This window comes from Equus przewalskii, chromosome 9 (genome assembly GCF_037783145.1).
Source record: "Equus przewalskii isolate Varuska chromosome 9, EquPr2, whole genome shotgun sequence".
NCBI lineage: Eukaryota > Metazoa > Chordata > Mammalia > Perissodactyla > Equidae > Equus > Equus przewalskii.
Genome location: NC_091839.1, coordinates 40,057,026 through 40,073,260, shown reverse-complemented (window position 1 = coordinate 40,073,260; position 16,235 = coordinate 40,057,026). Strand labels below are relative to the sequence as shown.

General features: G+C 41.6%; 1 long non-coding RNA gene across 1 annotated transcript; it reads right to left on the bottom strand.

The window, feature by feature from the left end:
- Positions 1–12,637: 12,637 nt before the first annotated feature.
- On the bottom strand, positions 12,638–16,010 carry LOC139085557 (uncharacterized). Its single transcript, XR_011543919.1, has 2 exons — positions 15,801–16,010; positions 12,638–12,973 (listed from the first exon to the last, which is right to left on the bottom strand). It is a non-coding gene; the product is annotated as an uncharacterized lncRNA (long non-coding RNA).
- Between the last annotated feature and the right edge of the window lie 225 nt (positions 16,011–16,235).

The following is a 16,235-nucleotide window of genomic DNA, read 5'->3' as shown; positions in this document are numbered from 1 at the left end:
GCAACATCTCAGAACTCTTTGCCAAGTACAAAAGAAGGAAGCATTCAGTCATCGCTCCCATCACCCACTGGTCAAGGATGACCCCACGGATATTAACTCTTCTGGACTTCCTGTTTTCTCATGCTTGAGGACCCAGAGACTCTGTGGGTGTACCCCATCAGCATCAGAGAAGCTCTAGGGCAGGAACCAGAGGCTGAGATAAGGCACAATCAGAATAAAGCTGCAAGCAGCTAGTCTAAACCTGCAGGGAACTAAGTAAGAGTAAGAGATGGAGCCAAAAAGATGTAAGGTACACACAAGAAGTGTTCAAAACTGTTACATTTGATAAATCAATGACAAATTGATTCGAACCAGAAATACTTGTGTGTGGAAGAATGCTGAATCCTGGAATTTAGCATTTTTGTGCCCCAAAGAAGCAGTTCTGACATCTTCTTAAATATAGCTAATTGAACACATGTATTTTACTCCTCTGTCTGCCAAAATGTCACCAAACGAAAGTAAAAGAACAGAAAAGGGCCCCGGGAACAAAGAGAATGAGAGAGAAAATGAAAGCAGACAAGAGATCAACACAAATGTTGGACGCTAGGATACAAGCAGATAAGTAGTAACTGATTTCGCAGAGTGGAAAGTGGAAAAAACTGAAATGTACAGTTTCAAGAAGGCGGAGAGGGAGCTGATGATCAGCATCGCTGAGAGCCTTGGAAATTGAAGACACCAGGAAATGCTGAAGGCAAGCAGAGGGGTGAGGCAGAAAACACGACCATTTTATGTCTGTATAGGGAAGATTCAGAACACCTGATCCCCTTTCCCCCATCATTTCCCTCCTTCCTGTGCCACCAAAAATCACTCTGTCCCTACCCAGGCAAAAGACTGTCATGTACTTTCTGGAGAGGCTGAACCAGATTCCAAGGGCAGCAACTGATTGAATACCTAATGTGCTAAACATTGGGGAGAAACTTTCATTTCTGTCAGCAAGTTTCTGGATGAATTACTGATAGGTAATGTCAAAAGAAGCCTTGGAGACAGAAGCATTTAGAAAAGGAAAGAAAAACATTATCTGCAAAGACAACAGGGAAGTCAGACCCATGAGGACTGGCTCACAAAATTAAAAACACAAGTTTTTAAAGGAAATAAAAACACAAAATTACCAAGCTACCAAGTTTACATTAATCTGCTCGTGATGGAAAAACAATTTTCTCACATCATTATGTTACTTACAAAAGGTCATGACTTATCTTCAGACAGCCACATGGTAAAAATCAGAGATAAAATTGTTTTTGTTGGGGAGTTCAGGTTTACAAGAAATATTCAAAGTTTTACTGTTTGGAGGACCAGAACCTGACAGGTTCTGTGATTTTTGGATTGTCTCTGGATGAAAAGTGTTTAGTCATTTTAGAATCAGGGCAAATTATCAGTTTTTGTTTCTACAGTGCAATAGAAAACTTAGCAAACAAACAACAGCCAAAAAAAAAAGCGAGGCAATTGTCAACTTCGGGGAAAACGAAAAATTGTATGTGCTAGCTTTTCTCTGCTCTCTCTCCCTGTTGGTTTCAGGCAGCTGACCTCTCTAGACTGTATGACTCCACCCCTTTGTCCTCTGGCTTCTAGTTGAGATGTCTCCCACAGCAAGAAATTAAGATTGGGTGGTTCCACCCTCAACCCCACCCTCACCTCCAGGCCTTGGCATTTTGGCAGCAGCTATATTCCTTGACCTGTAGGCCACAGCTCCTGTCTGGTGACCTCTCTACAACTATGGCTCTCCATGGGTCTCGTGTGTGTACTGGGGCGGAGTGGGTGGTAAGAAAGCTAAATCCTCACTTTCCACAGTAGGACGTCTATAGATAAGATCAAAAGTGAAAAAACGTAATAGCAGTGTAAATACATTATTTAGAAACATAGAAATAAATGCCAGAAAATTGCTAGCTTCTTTTAGATATTTTTGAAGGTATTTGAAAGTTTTCACCTCTTAAAAAAGAGAATTAGGAGATGCAGACAGACGGAGTCCAGTAATACTACTGTATTTTAAAACTACATACATGTATTTACTCTTGAAAAAATACGAATTCAGGTTTAAGCAAAGACCTCCTAAATAGCCAAAAAAAAAAAAAAAATCAATGTTGAATTCCCCTTTTTGACTTTTTGACCAATAGAAAAGGGAAAAATGCCCAGATATACTCTAGAGTCTGTGGAGAGTTAGAAACAGGGCCCCACTTGCGATGGCTCCCATTTCAGGATCGTTGCCCAAGGCCTTGGCAACTGTGCTGAGCTAGCTGAATGTTTTAACTCAGCGGTGAATTCCGCTTGGCTCCAAATGTTTGTTCATCATTGAGAGACCCCAGTATATATAAAACTAAATCCACAAGGCAATCATTTTCCTCAAACATTAGTACTTTGTTACAAGAAGATATTAAACTACCATATTTGAACTTAATTTGGGGTGATCATCCCAACATTTTGAGAAAGGTAAACATTAATTTAACTTGATCTGGGAAGCTATTAAAGAAAAGTTAACCCACAAACATAAAGCCACTGTAAGCTCTTTAAAGGCAGTGTGTCTAGAGCTGTTCTCGGGAAATTCAGCCAAAAACTTGAATCTACAATGAAGTCTTACCTTACCTCAAGGTTAAGTTCAAATATTAGCACATACAGAGAAGGCACATGTAGGCAAATTCTCCTTGACAGTCCCTTAGGAGGGTACTGTGCTGGAGACCATTACACTCTCAGTAAACTCCACAGGGACAGTGTTTGCTCCATTGCTGGAACAGATTGTTGTCTCTTGAGTTGAGCACCAGATGAAATAACTGACATGCATTTGGGGTTGTAAAATTTAAGTATCTTTAGCAATACAATCATGCTCAGTTTGGTGAGATTTTCACTCTATGACAAGCCCTTGGGCATTGAGCAGAGCTAGAGAATGGCTTATTCACATGTCTCAGCTCACATTCACTCAGGGACATATGCTCACTGAGTGGAATGGTGGGTGGACTCTCCCACATTAGTCAAAGAATATTTCCCCTTTTTTGCAGAGTATTTAACTTACACAACTGAATGCCTATATAATGCAAAATATGTATAATTTGGAATTAAATGAGGAACAATCTAAATAGGTAGAGTGGGAATACATTTTCACAGTACAAGAGTCCAGATGTGCAAATTTTCTTTGTCTATGGCTGAAATTAAATTTAGCTCTCCAGATCTCATCTTCTCGGATAGCAGAACACTTAGTTGTGCCAATTCGAGAGACTTAAGTCACTTCCATCTTAAAATGTAGTCTCTTAAGTTTCTCTTCCTTTCTCTTTTCTTTCTTCTCTTCTTCCAGAATAATCTAAGTTCCAGGGGAGATTACATATCATAATGACATCAGAGGAGGACATTGGTCCATGCGTCATCTCTGTCCTCACTGGCCTTCCTGAGGTGTGGCTTGTTTTGATATCACACCTGAAGTGAGTTTGCTCACCTGTTGCACAGCAAGCCTATCTCTGACACTGGGGGAGTGGAAGAAGGTAGGAATTTGATTATTGCACAGCACTGAGCAAGGAGAGGGGGCAGCTAACACTGAAATCTCAAATTCCCCAAAAAGCTAAAAGGAAGGGGTTTTATTTGGGGTTTTAGGTAGGGGAGGGGGAGCATATGGCCTTGCGGGTTGCAGCTTTCCCACCAGCTTGTATCTCTTTGCTGGGAGGAGATAATGAATCCAGGTGCTTGTCCTTGGCGGTGTCTGTTTCCATGGAGGATGGTGGATTCTGGAGCCAGGAAGCCAGAGAGCAAGCAGGGAATGAGTGTTTTGGTTTTAACCCTGTACATTCTGGATTTAACGTAGGGAAACTGCTATCAGGTTCTGTATCAGTTTCACTACGTCTCCAGCAGCAGCCTCTGTTTCCACTGTGATTGTGACCAAAATCAGGCCGGAGTTATCTGTTAGAGCAAAGTCATCCTGTTTGCTACTTTGGCACTCCAAGACAGCCTGGGTGCATGGTGATCACTCCCAAACCAGCTCTTAATCACTCTGCAGATCCTCCAGCACTTAGCCACGTCTCTCATCCCATCCTTTGCTGAACTGTTCTCCCATGATCTCTATTCTGGGTTCCCGTCTTCCATACCATGGTGACCCTCTGACAGACACACCCACCCTCAGTTATGAACCTCATTCAGGTCTCACTAAGACATGCAAAATAATTTTCAGATCTGTTCCAACCCCATGGACTGAGGGATATAGAGAAGGATAAGATAAGCAAGCTATCTCTCTCACACCCTCTCTACCTAAGCACACTACATTTCCTTTTGTTCACTATTGTGACCCACAGATTGACCTAAGGCACACTTCCTAGAGCTCCAGATGGATTGAGGAATCCCTGGACTTATCTGAGACTTCCATCTATAACTAACCAGAATTTTTATCTTGAGAGAGAGGGTGCAAAGTGCAAAGTCCCACACTAATGTCTCAACTCCAATTTTCCTCTTCAAATGCTCTGACCTCCTCCAGTTAGCCCAGAATGGGTTCTACCTCCTCTCCGTCTGTCTGGAAATTCCTGACATCATTATGTATGTCTCCTCATATGACGTGTAAATGGTATGCCTTAAATAAAAATGGTGGGGCGGGGGTGGAGGTGACTTCCTTCCCCCTAATTTACCTGGCTCTTGCAAACCAAAAGCTCTTTTGTTCTCAGTCTATCATCTCTGTTACAGACTTTTCATTAAATTGGGAGAGTTTTCAGAGATTTCAAGTATTCTTCCTGCTCCCCCCACTCTCTCTCCTCTCCTTCTGGGACTCCCATTATCCATATGTTAACCTGACGTTATCACACAGGGCTCTGAAGCTCTGCTCATTTTTCTTTGTTCTTTTTTTCTTTCTGTTCCTCAATCTGGATATTCTCAATTGATTTATCTTCAAGTTTGCTGATTCTTTCTTCTACTTGCTCAAATCTGTTGTTGAGTCCCTCTAGTGAATTTTTCATTTCAGTTATTAAACATGTAAAATCTGGAAATTCTATTTGGTTCTTTTTTATAATTTTTATCTCTTTATCAGTATTCTAGACTTGGTGAGCCATCATTCTCCTTCTTTCCTTCAGTTCTTTGGCTATGATTCCCAATAGTTCTCTGAACATATTTAAAATAGCTGATTTAAAGTCTCTATCTTGTAAGTTCAATGTCTGAGCTTCATCAGGGACAGTTTCTATCGATTTTTTTTCCCCTATGTATGGGCCATACTTTCTTTTTATTTGAAAGTCTATAATTTTTGTTGAAAACTAGACATTTAAAATAATATAATATGGCAACTCTGGAAGTCAAATTCTGCCCTCTGCTCAGGGTTTGTTGTTGTTTGTTTGGTGACTTTTCTGAACTAACTTGGAAAGTCTATACTATTTTCATGTGTGGCTACTGAAGTCTCTGCTCAGTTAGCTTACTAGCAGCTAGTGATTGGACATTTGTAACCTTAACTGTTGGGAACCAACAAGTTTCCCAGTCTTTACTGAAGGGCTCTATGTATGTGTTGGGGCATGCCTTCAATACTTAGTCAGACAATTGACGACTTAGCCTTAGCTTTCACTTTCTGTAGAGCCTCGAAGTCAGTCAGAGGTGAGAGCTTAAGACTTTCTCAAGTCTTTCCCAAATAGATACACAGGTCTTGGCATGCACAGAGCTCTACACATGCACATGGCCTTCTAAAGTCCCAGAAATATGCCAGAGCTTTTCAAAGCCCCAGTAGACCTCTCACTCCTCAACTTTTTCCTTTTAATCATTTTGGTTAACCTATTGTTTGCCCTAACAGTTATCCACCACCTCAGGCAGCCACAAAGTTAAACAAATGCCTCTAAATGTTTTCAACAATCACCCATCTCAGGGGAAGGGGTCCTTTGCAGTGGCAGTGGATGAGCTCTGAGTTAGATTCAGACAGTCTTAAAATGAGTCTTCCAGAGAACAGTCATACAGGTCAAATCATGACTATTCTCTGGGAATGAGGCTTTGAAGGAGCTACAACCCCATTCTGCCCTCTCCAGTGGCTACCACACTGCTGGTTTTCACCTTGATTGTGGGCCATTGATTTTGAGGCTACCATGGATCTGGAGAGTTGAGTGTGGGAATAGGGCAAGTTAAAATGCTACAATGCTCACTGTTCTTAGTGGATTCAGCTGCTTTCCCGAGTAATTTCTCCCTGGAGTGCTGCAAGCCTTTGATTAATTTCCAGAGTTCTGAAAAAGTTGATCCTGATTATCTTTTGCTAGTTTTCTTGTTGCTTTCATGGAATATTCGGAGGTCTTTGCTCTGCCATTTCTGCTGATGTCACTCTATTGCAGATTCTTAAAAGCATTTTAAAATGCAAAGCTAAGCAATGACTATTTTGTTTTCAGCTGTGCCTGCTCTCTCTGCATGATAATAATAATAATAACATAACATGTATTGAGAACTACGTGCCAAGCATCATTCTAATAATTTTACATGTTTTATCTCAGTTAATCTTCAAAATAATCCTGTTATACAGCTACTAATATTATCCCAGATTACAGACAAAGAAAATATGGCACAGAAAGTTTACATAACATGCCTGAAATCAATAAGAACTAAGTGGTGGAAACCGGATTTGAGTCCAGGCTGTTTGGCTCTAGAATCAAGGGCTGTGAGGCAATGTGGAACAACTAGGAATTACCAGAATGAAAAATATCTCAGTTAGTATTTCAAAAACATGAACCCACTACATAGGCTTTTATTTTATTGAACTCTAGATTACTGTAGGTGTAAGAAGCATTCATAACTGATATTTCTTGATCATAATGTCAAGTAATTTTAATGTTTTTGATAAAGACAAATTATTAAATATACAACTAAAGATTCTTTGATTTTCAGTTTTATTAGAATTTTCATATAAACAATCTAACAAATCAAAAACAAAATCCCTTACCAGACACAAATTTTTGCCTTTTGTTTGAGGAAATATGATCACTATTCCTTTGAGATCCCTTCAGGTGCTGAAATCTTTCTGAATCTTTGGTTTAGTTTGTTTACTTTCAATTCAAGACAAATTTTGGAGTGTTTATTTTGTGCCACCGAGGAGGTGATGGTGAACAAAGCAGATTCTGCCATCGCGAGGCTCATAATGTAGTGGGAAACAGTCATGAAGTAATGGTAGGCGTCATTAGTACTATGAAAGAGGAAGCACAGGTACTACGGGATCTTACAGTGAGAGGCTCAAGTTAGTCTGCAAGATTAGAAAAGGCATCTTTGAGGATGTGACATTTAACATGAGACATAAAGTCTGGGGTGGGGTGATGGGAAGTCTAGGCAGAGGAAACAGACATGTGAAGATTAGAGGTCCAGAAAGAATGTGGTTTATTCAAGAATAGAGAACAACTTACGGTGGCCAGAAAACAGAAACTATGGGGAGAGGCGGTCATGGAGATAAAAGGACTTGGCTGAAGGATCTTGCTTGTTCAAAAGCATTTGTTTATATGGGCTAAAAGTCCCCAAAGATCAGCACGCTATATTTATACACAAATATTCTTTTAGCATATCATTAAGAACTTGCCCAACGGCAGCATATATGGAAGGATTCTGCTTTCTGGTTAATAGTTTTCAATGAAGAACTGCCTACATTCTCCAATAGAGTTGAAATCTATCTGCTGGTGGTGCTAGGACAGAAGGATAAAAGGTTCATAAGCAAACTGGTAAGAGCAAGCCAAATATAAAACCTGAAAGAGAAAGAGACAAGAACAAAGCATGCCTGGAGACAGAAATACAACTGAAGTTATTTCAAGGTTCTCTCTAATCAGACTGTCTTCTCTGGTCAGGTATTTTACAATACATCATCCATTATCTTCATGACAACCATTTGAGGTATTGTATTTCCCTCTTCAATATGAGGAAACCAAGATTTGGAAATGCAAATGAGTTCATTCAGTTAGCAAATACTTATTGAGTGCCTACTACATGCTGGTTTATTGGTGAATTTGAGCTAATGGATCTTATATTCCAGCAGGAACTTGTTCAAGTTCACACAGCTGATAAACGTAAACCAAGATTTTTCTAAATAGAAAGACTAGACTCTCCTTCTGTTACATCAGACTGAACAAGAAAGGGCTAATTTTTCTTTTTATTAAAAATGATACTGAGGGGAAGGCCCCATGGCCTAGTGGTTAAGTTTGGTGCACTCCACCTCGGTGGCCCAGGTTTGGTTCCTGGGTGTGGACCTATAACACTCATCAGCCAAGCTGTGGTGGTGACCCACATATAAAACAGAGGAAGATTGGCACAGATGTTAGCTCAGGCCGAATCTTCCTCAAGCCAAAAAAAAAGAAAAATGATACTGAAGGCCCTTGGATGGTTCACTCACAATAAATTGTATTTTAATGTCAGTTCCACTGAGCTCTTCATTATTCAATGGTAATTAGAACAGGTACTTTGATTTCTAGCTTAGAAAAAGATATCTCATGGGAGGCTGATTCACCCCCTTCATTAGGTAGGTAGAACCGTTCAGACCCACGAAGACTGAGAAAAATGGACACCTCCCAGCTGTGAATTGATGATGCTTGCTTCTCCTGGCTCCATGTCCCATTCTTCTTCAGTCTCTCTTAACTCCTGTTCTATTTGGAGCTCTCAGGAAAGAGACCTCAAAACCCAGGCCCTGTCTCTCTTGCAGGGACATTCAAGTTTCCCTCGGGCCCTGTTCATCATTCTGATGTGTTCACTTTGGTGTCCTAGTTCCAGATCCTTGACTTCAGTCTCCAAAGGACAAGGCAGAGATATTTATCTTTCCTAGTTTGTTAGAATTCCTCCCACTTGCCCGCTGCTGCCATCTCAACACTCCGGATTAGTGAAGCGTGCAATGTTCTCGCATACAGCATCTCCAGAGAGACTCCCACAGGACTGATCCTCCAGCAGTTCTTTTGAAGACCCTGATGCTTTGAGAGAGTAAGGAAGACAGCAGCAGGAGGAGAAAGAGGGGGTAGTGTTGCCCTCCCTCTGGCTCTTCCTTTTACACTGTTTTCCTGGATTATAAGTGGGTGGGGAGAGGTGACTGGAAAGAAAAAAAGGTTATTTTGTTGTTGCTTTATACTTTTTTCTACATCCTCAAAAACACAACCTCAACACAAACACATTTATAACAGAAAATTTCACCCACGAGACTTCTCTGTCCAGGTTTAGCAAATTGAAATTCTTTATAGATCTCTCCTTTATATCTTCCTTTTAGACCCTTTGAAGTCTTAGGCCATTTGTATATTTGTATGATTATGTTATCATTAGCTAAATTTTCAAATAAATACCAGTAAGCTACTCTGCCAGAAAGAAATAGCATTTTTCTAAGGAAAACACAAGTAGATTCATGCAGCATCAGGCAATCCTGGAGGGGTACAGCCTCTGTCTGCCCTGTGCTGTGTGTATTGTCTTGATATCAGCTCATATAACATCCCCACTGTCCCTTTGTGACTCTCTCACCAAGGAGACGCATATCCGGCGAAATTCACCTAGCGTGCAGTCTTGTACAAACAAATATAACTGGAGCAGACAAGAGATTAATGACTGCAACTAAGAGAACATTAGTAAAGCACACAACTCCGCCAGACTTGACTGCTCATAACCTAATGTGCTGACTTTCTGGGATCATCAGGAGAAGATACACAATGTGCTTTCTTTCTTAGTAGATGTTGGAAAGAATACGAGCTTATTCAGCATCTTCACTGAAACTTTGGCATCAAAAGAAAGTTTACAGTTATAGATTCACTACATTCCATGTAATTTTGAAGAGTTGTTTCACTTTCAGAGATTCTAGGGTATCATGATGCCCTGCAGATTCTATCTTGAAAATACTGTATACCCGACATCTACTGTCATCTCTTCATTGTCACTGCTACCACCCTTTCTGGATGTGGTCATATCTTGCCTGGACTTCTGCATAGCCTCTAAATTGGTCTCCCCATTTGCACCTCTCCAATCCACTCTACACACAGCAGTCAGAGCTAAAACATCCACTCTTTGTTTTTCTTTTTCTTTCATTGCAGTAACATTGGTTTATAACGTTATATAAATTTCAGGTGTACATCTTTAGATTTCAGTTCCTGTGTAGACTACATCATGTTCACCACCCAAAGACTAATTACAGTCCATCACCACACACATGTGCCCATCACTCCTTTCACCCTCCTTCCTCCCCGCTTCCCCTCTGGTAACCACCGATCCAACCTCTGTCTCTATGTGATTGTTTGTTGTTGTTTTTATCTTCTACTTATGAGTGAGATCATACAGTATTTGACTTTCTCCCTCTGATTTATTTCACTTAGCATAATACCTTCAAGGTCCATCCATGTTGTCACAAATGGCCAGATTTTGTCATTTCTTATGGCTGAGTAGTATTCCATTGTGTATAAATACCACATCTTCTTTATCCATTCGTACCTTGTTGGACACCTAGGTTGCTTCCAAGCCTTGGCTATTGTGAACATAGCAGTGTGTGTATCTTTACACATTCGAAAACATCCACTCTTTATGTCATTCCCCTGTTTAACTCTCTCTAATGGCTTCTCTTCGAATAGAAGACAAAATCTGAAATCCCTAACCCGGGCTCTGAAGCCTTGCAGAGCCAGGCCCCTGTCTGCTTCTCTAGCCCCCACTTCTTTGCTCACTGAATTCCAACGATACACTGACTTTCTTGATTTCTCTTGAAACTTCAAGTTCTTTTCTACCTCAAAGATTTTGCTCACATTATCTTGGCCTGGAATGCTCTTCCCTCAGGCTTTGCCTCATTCACTCCTGTGCATCCATCACATCTCAGCTTAAATATCAGTTCCTCAGAGAGGCCTGTCTACTCATCCTGATCTAAGTCAGACCCTCCTATCATGTCTCTCATCGCACTCACTTTCCATATTTATACCTTAATTGTGTGTTTATTTCTTCTGTGTCTATCTCCTCCACTATAATGCCTTGGCCTCCACTGTTCCCAGTGCCCAGAGTGGTACCTAGCGCAATGTTATGTGCTCAACAGATAATTAGTCAATAAATGAACAGATGAATATTCTTGAAAGGAAGGGAATCACAAACCTCCAAAACACACCTCAGCCTCCATGTAGAAGCCCTCCTACAGACAGCATGAGACTTCCAGAGAACCCAGTGTAGCTCCTCCCTGACACATTTCACTCCGTAGTAACTGAGTTTTTGGGGATAGGGCATTCTACCCATATCTCTGCTGCTCCCAATGAATCAACTCTATGGAGGCCCTTAACAGATTCTGCCACCAACAGTCCCACTCCATCCTTCCATCCCCCACCGTTGACAACTTACTCTGAGGTTAGAGGGATGAGAGATCTTTTTAAAGACTCTACCCCTTACTACGATCATCTAAGGCCCTTCGTTATCTTCTTTTCCTAGATCCTGTGCCTGCAAGCCACCTAGGTCTACCCTTGCCCCTTGAAGCTATTTCAGACAAGCCCCAGCCTACCAGCTCTATTCATCAAATGTGCCTAAGATCCAAGCCCTGCCCCCATACTTACTCTTGACTCTCCACTTCATTCTAGGGTCCACCTAGCTTTTGAAATTCAGCTTTGTCTCCAAGTTCTGGCCCCGCTCTCAGTGCCTGAGTTCAGTGACTGAAGGAGCAGTCCAATTTGGCCTTCTCTCCTCCTAAGGGCAGAGCTTGCATTCATCCTGTAGTTCTCTCATTTTGCTGTTTGGGGAAACTCTCACCCTGGCACCAGGCCTCTGGCCAGCACTCAGACCAAGCTTCAACCAGTCTCCCCCCAAGAGAGGAGGTCAGAGAGATATGGCCCTTGCCCACCTTTGAAGCCCTTTCCCTCTGGTCTTCCATGAGCATTCCTTTGGCCTCTCATCCTTTTGTGTGCTCAGTCCCGAACACTCTGCCCACCTCACCCCCACCCAACTGCTCACTAAATCCGGTAACCAATTCTGTCAAGCTCATCTCTAGATTTTCTAAGTAGCCTTTTCCTTCCCTCCTACCCACTCACCGTGACTTGTTCTCATTCAGCACACAATATTCTCTACAGAAAGGTGGAAAAAGGATAGACTCAAATTTAAATTCCATCCTTGTCACTTGCTAGCTGTGGGGCTTTGAGCAAATAACTTAATATCTTAAAGCCTCATTTTTAAAAAATCTATGAAATAGGAATAATATCCACTTATAATATTTTGCTGCTAGCACAGATGTGCCACATCACAGGCCTTCAGTAAATGTGCCCCGAGGGCCATAAAGAAAGCATGCATTAATCACTTGCAGGGACCTGGTGCTGCAGGGATAGCAAGGAAATGGAAGCCTTTTGACTATATAATTCTTCCAGATGCTGAGAGAAATCATGAAAGCAGCATAGCAAGGGAGAGACGTACGGAGAGGAAAGCAGGTGCTTTAGGCCATAAACGATGAGTAAAATATGAAAAAGAAGATGAGAAAGGGAAGCTTTCCAAGAGGGCCAACATGAGTAAAAGCTGAGCATATCATAGCTATGGGTCCATGGGAAGCAGAGCTGAAGAGAATGAAGAGGGTATGTTGAGGAAAAGCAGAAAATAAGCCTGAATAGATGGAGAAGAGCCAGCTCAGGAAAGACAAAACCTAAATGAGATCCAGGTTTCTCCTGACTTCTTGCCTCATCTCCATGGCTTTGGGCTTGCCTTTTGCTGTAAGTGAACGCTTCAGAATGCATCATCTTTAAGCGTTTGTTTATTTGCAATGCAATTAACCCAGCCCCCGGAGTGACAGCGTGCTCACCTCACCCGAGTAACTAGCTAATGTTTCTAAAATCCAAATTCCACCTAAAGTAATTGTTATGAGGATATTGCTGGAGATCCTGCCAATGCCTTGGCCTACCCCTGGATGTGATGACAGAGGTAGGGACCTCCCACTCTGCTCCTTGTCCCAGCATCACTCTGCTTGTTCCTTAAATTTTCGCTGACATCACGTGTAGATAGGTTGTGAAACATTTCCAGTTAATCCACATTTGCAAAAGTTCTTGAAATCTTGGTTCTTGTACAAAATGCCCTGTTAAAGAAAAAAAAAATAGACTCAAGGTGAACTTCTATTTGTGCTTATTTCTTTACTTCTTTGTACTACCTCAGTATCTCCGGTTAGGTTATAATAATAATACCAATACGAGCTCCAGAGAAGTAAAACAACACTAACACTAACACTGAGTGGGTACTGCGTGCAGGCATTTTAGCTATATCATGACATGTATTCCTCACAACAGTTCTAAAAAGTAGGCACTATTGTCATCCTCACTTTAGATGAGGAAACTGAGGCTCAAGGGTGTGTCAAATAACTTGCCCAAAGTCGCACAGTTAGAAGTGATGGAGTTAGAGTTCAAACAAGGCACTCTGCCCCCCAGACTCATGCTCTCAACCCTCTTGCCATACTACCTATGTAAGGAACATCAGTGTCCTAATTTTACAGAGAGGGAGGTTGAGTCGTGAACCAACAAAGATAATCTCCTCAGGTTACTGAACTAGTGAATCGGTGGCAAAATTAGAACACTCTACAATCTTAGTTCCTTCTTGGCCCAATTTTTCTATCAACCAATCTGGAGAAAGATGTTCCATCTCTCATCATCATTCTTCCTTTTTGTTTGCTGAGGAAGATTCACCCTGACTAACATCTGTTGCCAATCCTCCACTTTTTGCTTCAGGAGGATTCACCCTGAGCTGACATCTGTGCCAATCTTCCTCTGTTTCATATGCGGGTAGCCACCACCGCTTGGCCACCGATGAGCGGTGTAGGTCTGTGCCTGGTGAACCTGGGCCACTGAAGTGGAGCGCACCAAACTTAACCACTGGCCACAGGGCCGGCCCCATCATTCTCCCATTTTTGATGGTTCCCAAGGCAATGGGATTTGAGCACAAAGAAACAAAACTCCATTGCAAAAGTAAAGCTGCCCCCTCAGCTTGAATTCCATTTTCCTAAAACTCAGGATTCTCAACAAAAACATAAATCAGTCAACCTCAACTTTCTGGCACACCACAGAGCGGACTCCACATGGTCCGAAGTCTACTGAAATGGACTTTCTTTCTTCCATGTAGTCTTTCTTCTTGTGTGTGAGGCCAGGAAATGTGAACATCAACGAGTGAGACCACAGCCCCCTGGAATTTCTTCAGTGCTGAGGTCACTACATGTAAAGACATAGGAATTATTACTTTTAAACACTGGAAGTTTTGCGGGTTCTGTTTAAATCCCAGGTAGGTCCTTTAAACTGCCTCCTCCTTCCGCCTTAACCAAGAAGGAGCAAATAAGGTTTGGGGAGCAAACCCAGGCTCTCCCTGTGGGAGTTGCCTAGAGAATTGATGACATTCTCCCTGGTTCTTGGATACATATTTAGAAATACACACAAATCTTAAGTGTTGTAATCCTATAGAATTTTTTCTGGTTTCTGACTTAAGAGCTGGTTGGTACCTTAGATTTTGACACAGTTAGTAATGACAAAGATTTAGAAAAGAAAAATTGGGTTGAGCTTGGTTCTCCTCCAGAAACATCAGCAGCTACAGTATTGAGAAGACCTTACTGGAGATGGTCTCCTCTCTAAGAGGTAATGATCCTGAAGCAGGCTCTGGGGGAGGTCCCCGTGCATCGCTCAGCAATGACACGCTGCAGGACGACGGACAGATGGCAGCCAATTCTGTGCACCAGAGCCAGCCAAGATTGAAGTAATAATAGAAATTTCATGTGGCCTGCTCTGTCTGTCGAAAATAGTCCAAAAGTTTTCCTACAGCAGCCAACCAGAAGCCCTACCCAGAGCCAAAGCCAACAACTGGAAACAAAGCTGCCAAACCCTTAGTTCCTAGTCTGTGTCATATTATTTTGTGTTTTTTATTTTTCCCTTGGCGTTTTGAACTTAGATGGCAGCTCTGGTTGATATAAAAGCGCTAAGATTTCTTGCTGCAGCCTGTTCAAAAGTAGTGTCATTGAGGGCAATGATCATCTGCATGGAGTGGGGGATATGCTGTGGAAAGAAATTCTTTCCACGTGCGCAAAATGAGGATTTTTCAGGAGTATGAAATAATCATTTTTAGTTTAGTTTTCAGTTTGTGTATAATCTGGCTTAACTGCCCTGTGTTGGGGATACACTGATGATGTTCATTCTTACTCTCTGCTTGCCACTGCAAAGGGGCCTCATTTAGGTTAATATCATTTTTAGCAGGGAACAGCTATATGGAAATTAATGAAGTGGAATACCATGTCTTCGGGAGCACTGTCCTCCTATGAGAAATTGGCAAACGGGAGCTCTTCCTGTTAAAAACTCAGCTGTGTCTTTCACGAATACTCAGGAAACTGAAGCTCAGCTTCCCTCAGATAAGTTTTATGATAAAAAGAGAAACCTCTCTTCAAATAAATGAATCCTCAGAGTTAACAGTAGAACCATAGACATGAATTTGTTCACAAATATTTCACATTTTCTGATCTTCCCATAATTCTGTTTTTACTTAGGTTCTTAAATCTAATACAGAGAGTGAGCCAGGCAATGGGAAGTACACAAAAAATATTGAAGTGGATGACTTCATCTGTGTTGAACCAAGCATATTATTATGTGTATAATTAATAATAGCATAAGTTGAATTAATAAGACAAACAGAGAAATAGCCAAAAAATCCTAGCACCATAAGCATAGCCCATTCCTGAAGGGAAAGATCACCTCCAACTTGAAGACATCTCTGGGCTCATGGTCTTACTTTCTTAGCTCAACACACATATGCAACGTTTGACTGCCCTGTACACCCATCGGCCCTTACAACATCTCTAGGAGATGAGCAGATGAGGGTATCGTTGGCTCCATGTCTAGGAGGGGACAGACTAAACATGTGGAAATTAAATGACTCACCTAAAGGCACTCAGACGCCAGTGGGGGAACTGAGATTAGAACCCACAAGCTTCTGCTTTCTGTGTGACTATCCCACAGTCCCGCGCTGTGAAGCCAAGCACGACCCCAGATTGCCACCGAGAAACTGATCCTTCCTTGTCACCACCAGACAGTGCCTTTCCTCTGGGTGCCGGGGTGAAGGGAGAGACACCCAAGCCAATGTGCTCAGCCCTTGGAAAGTAAGAAATTCAAACATCTTTGAGCTTCACAGTTTATTTTTGAAGTGCCCATCTCAGTAGGTAGATAAATGGTAAATAATTTAAGAAAGAGCTTTATCTTAAAAAAAACTAAGAGTTTAAAAGGGCAATTGCAGCGGGCTTTTTCCAGATTAAAAGGATCTGAAACATTTTTGTTCAATGAACTTAGAATGAAGTTCAAATTCAGTTCATAAGCTTA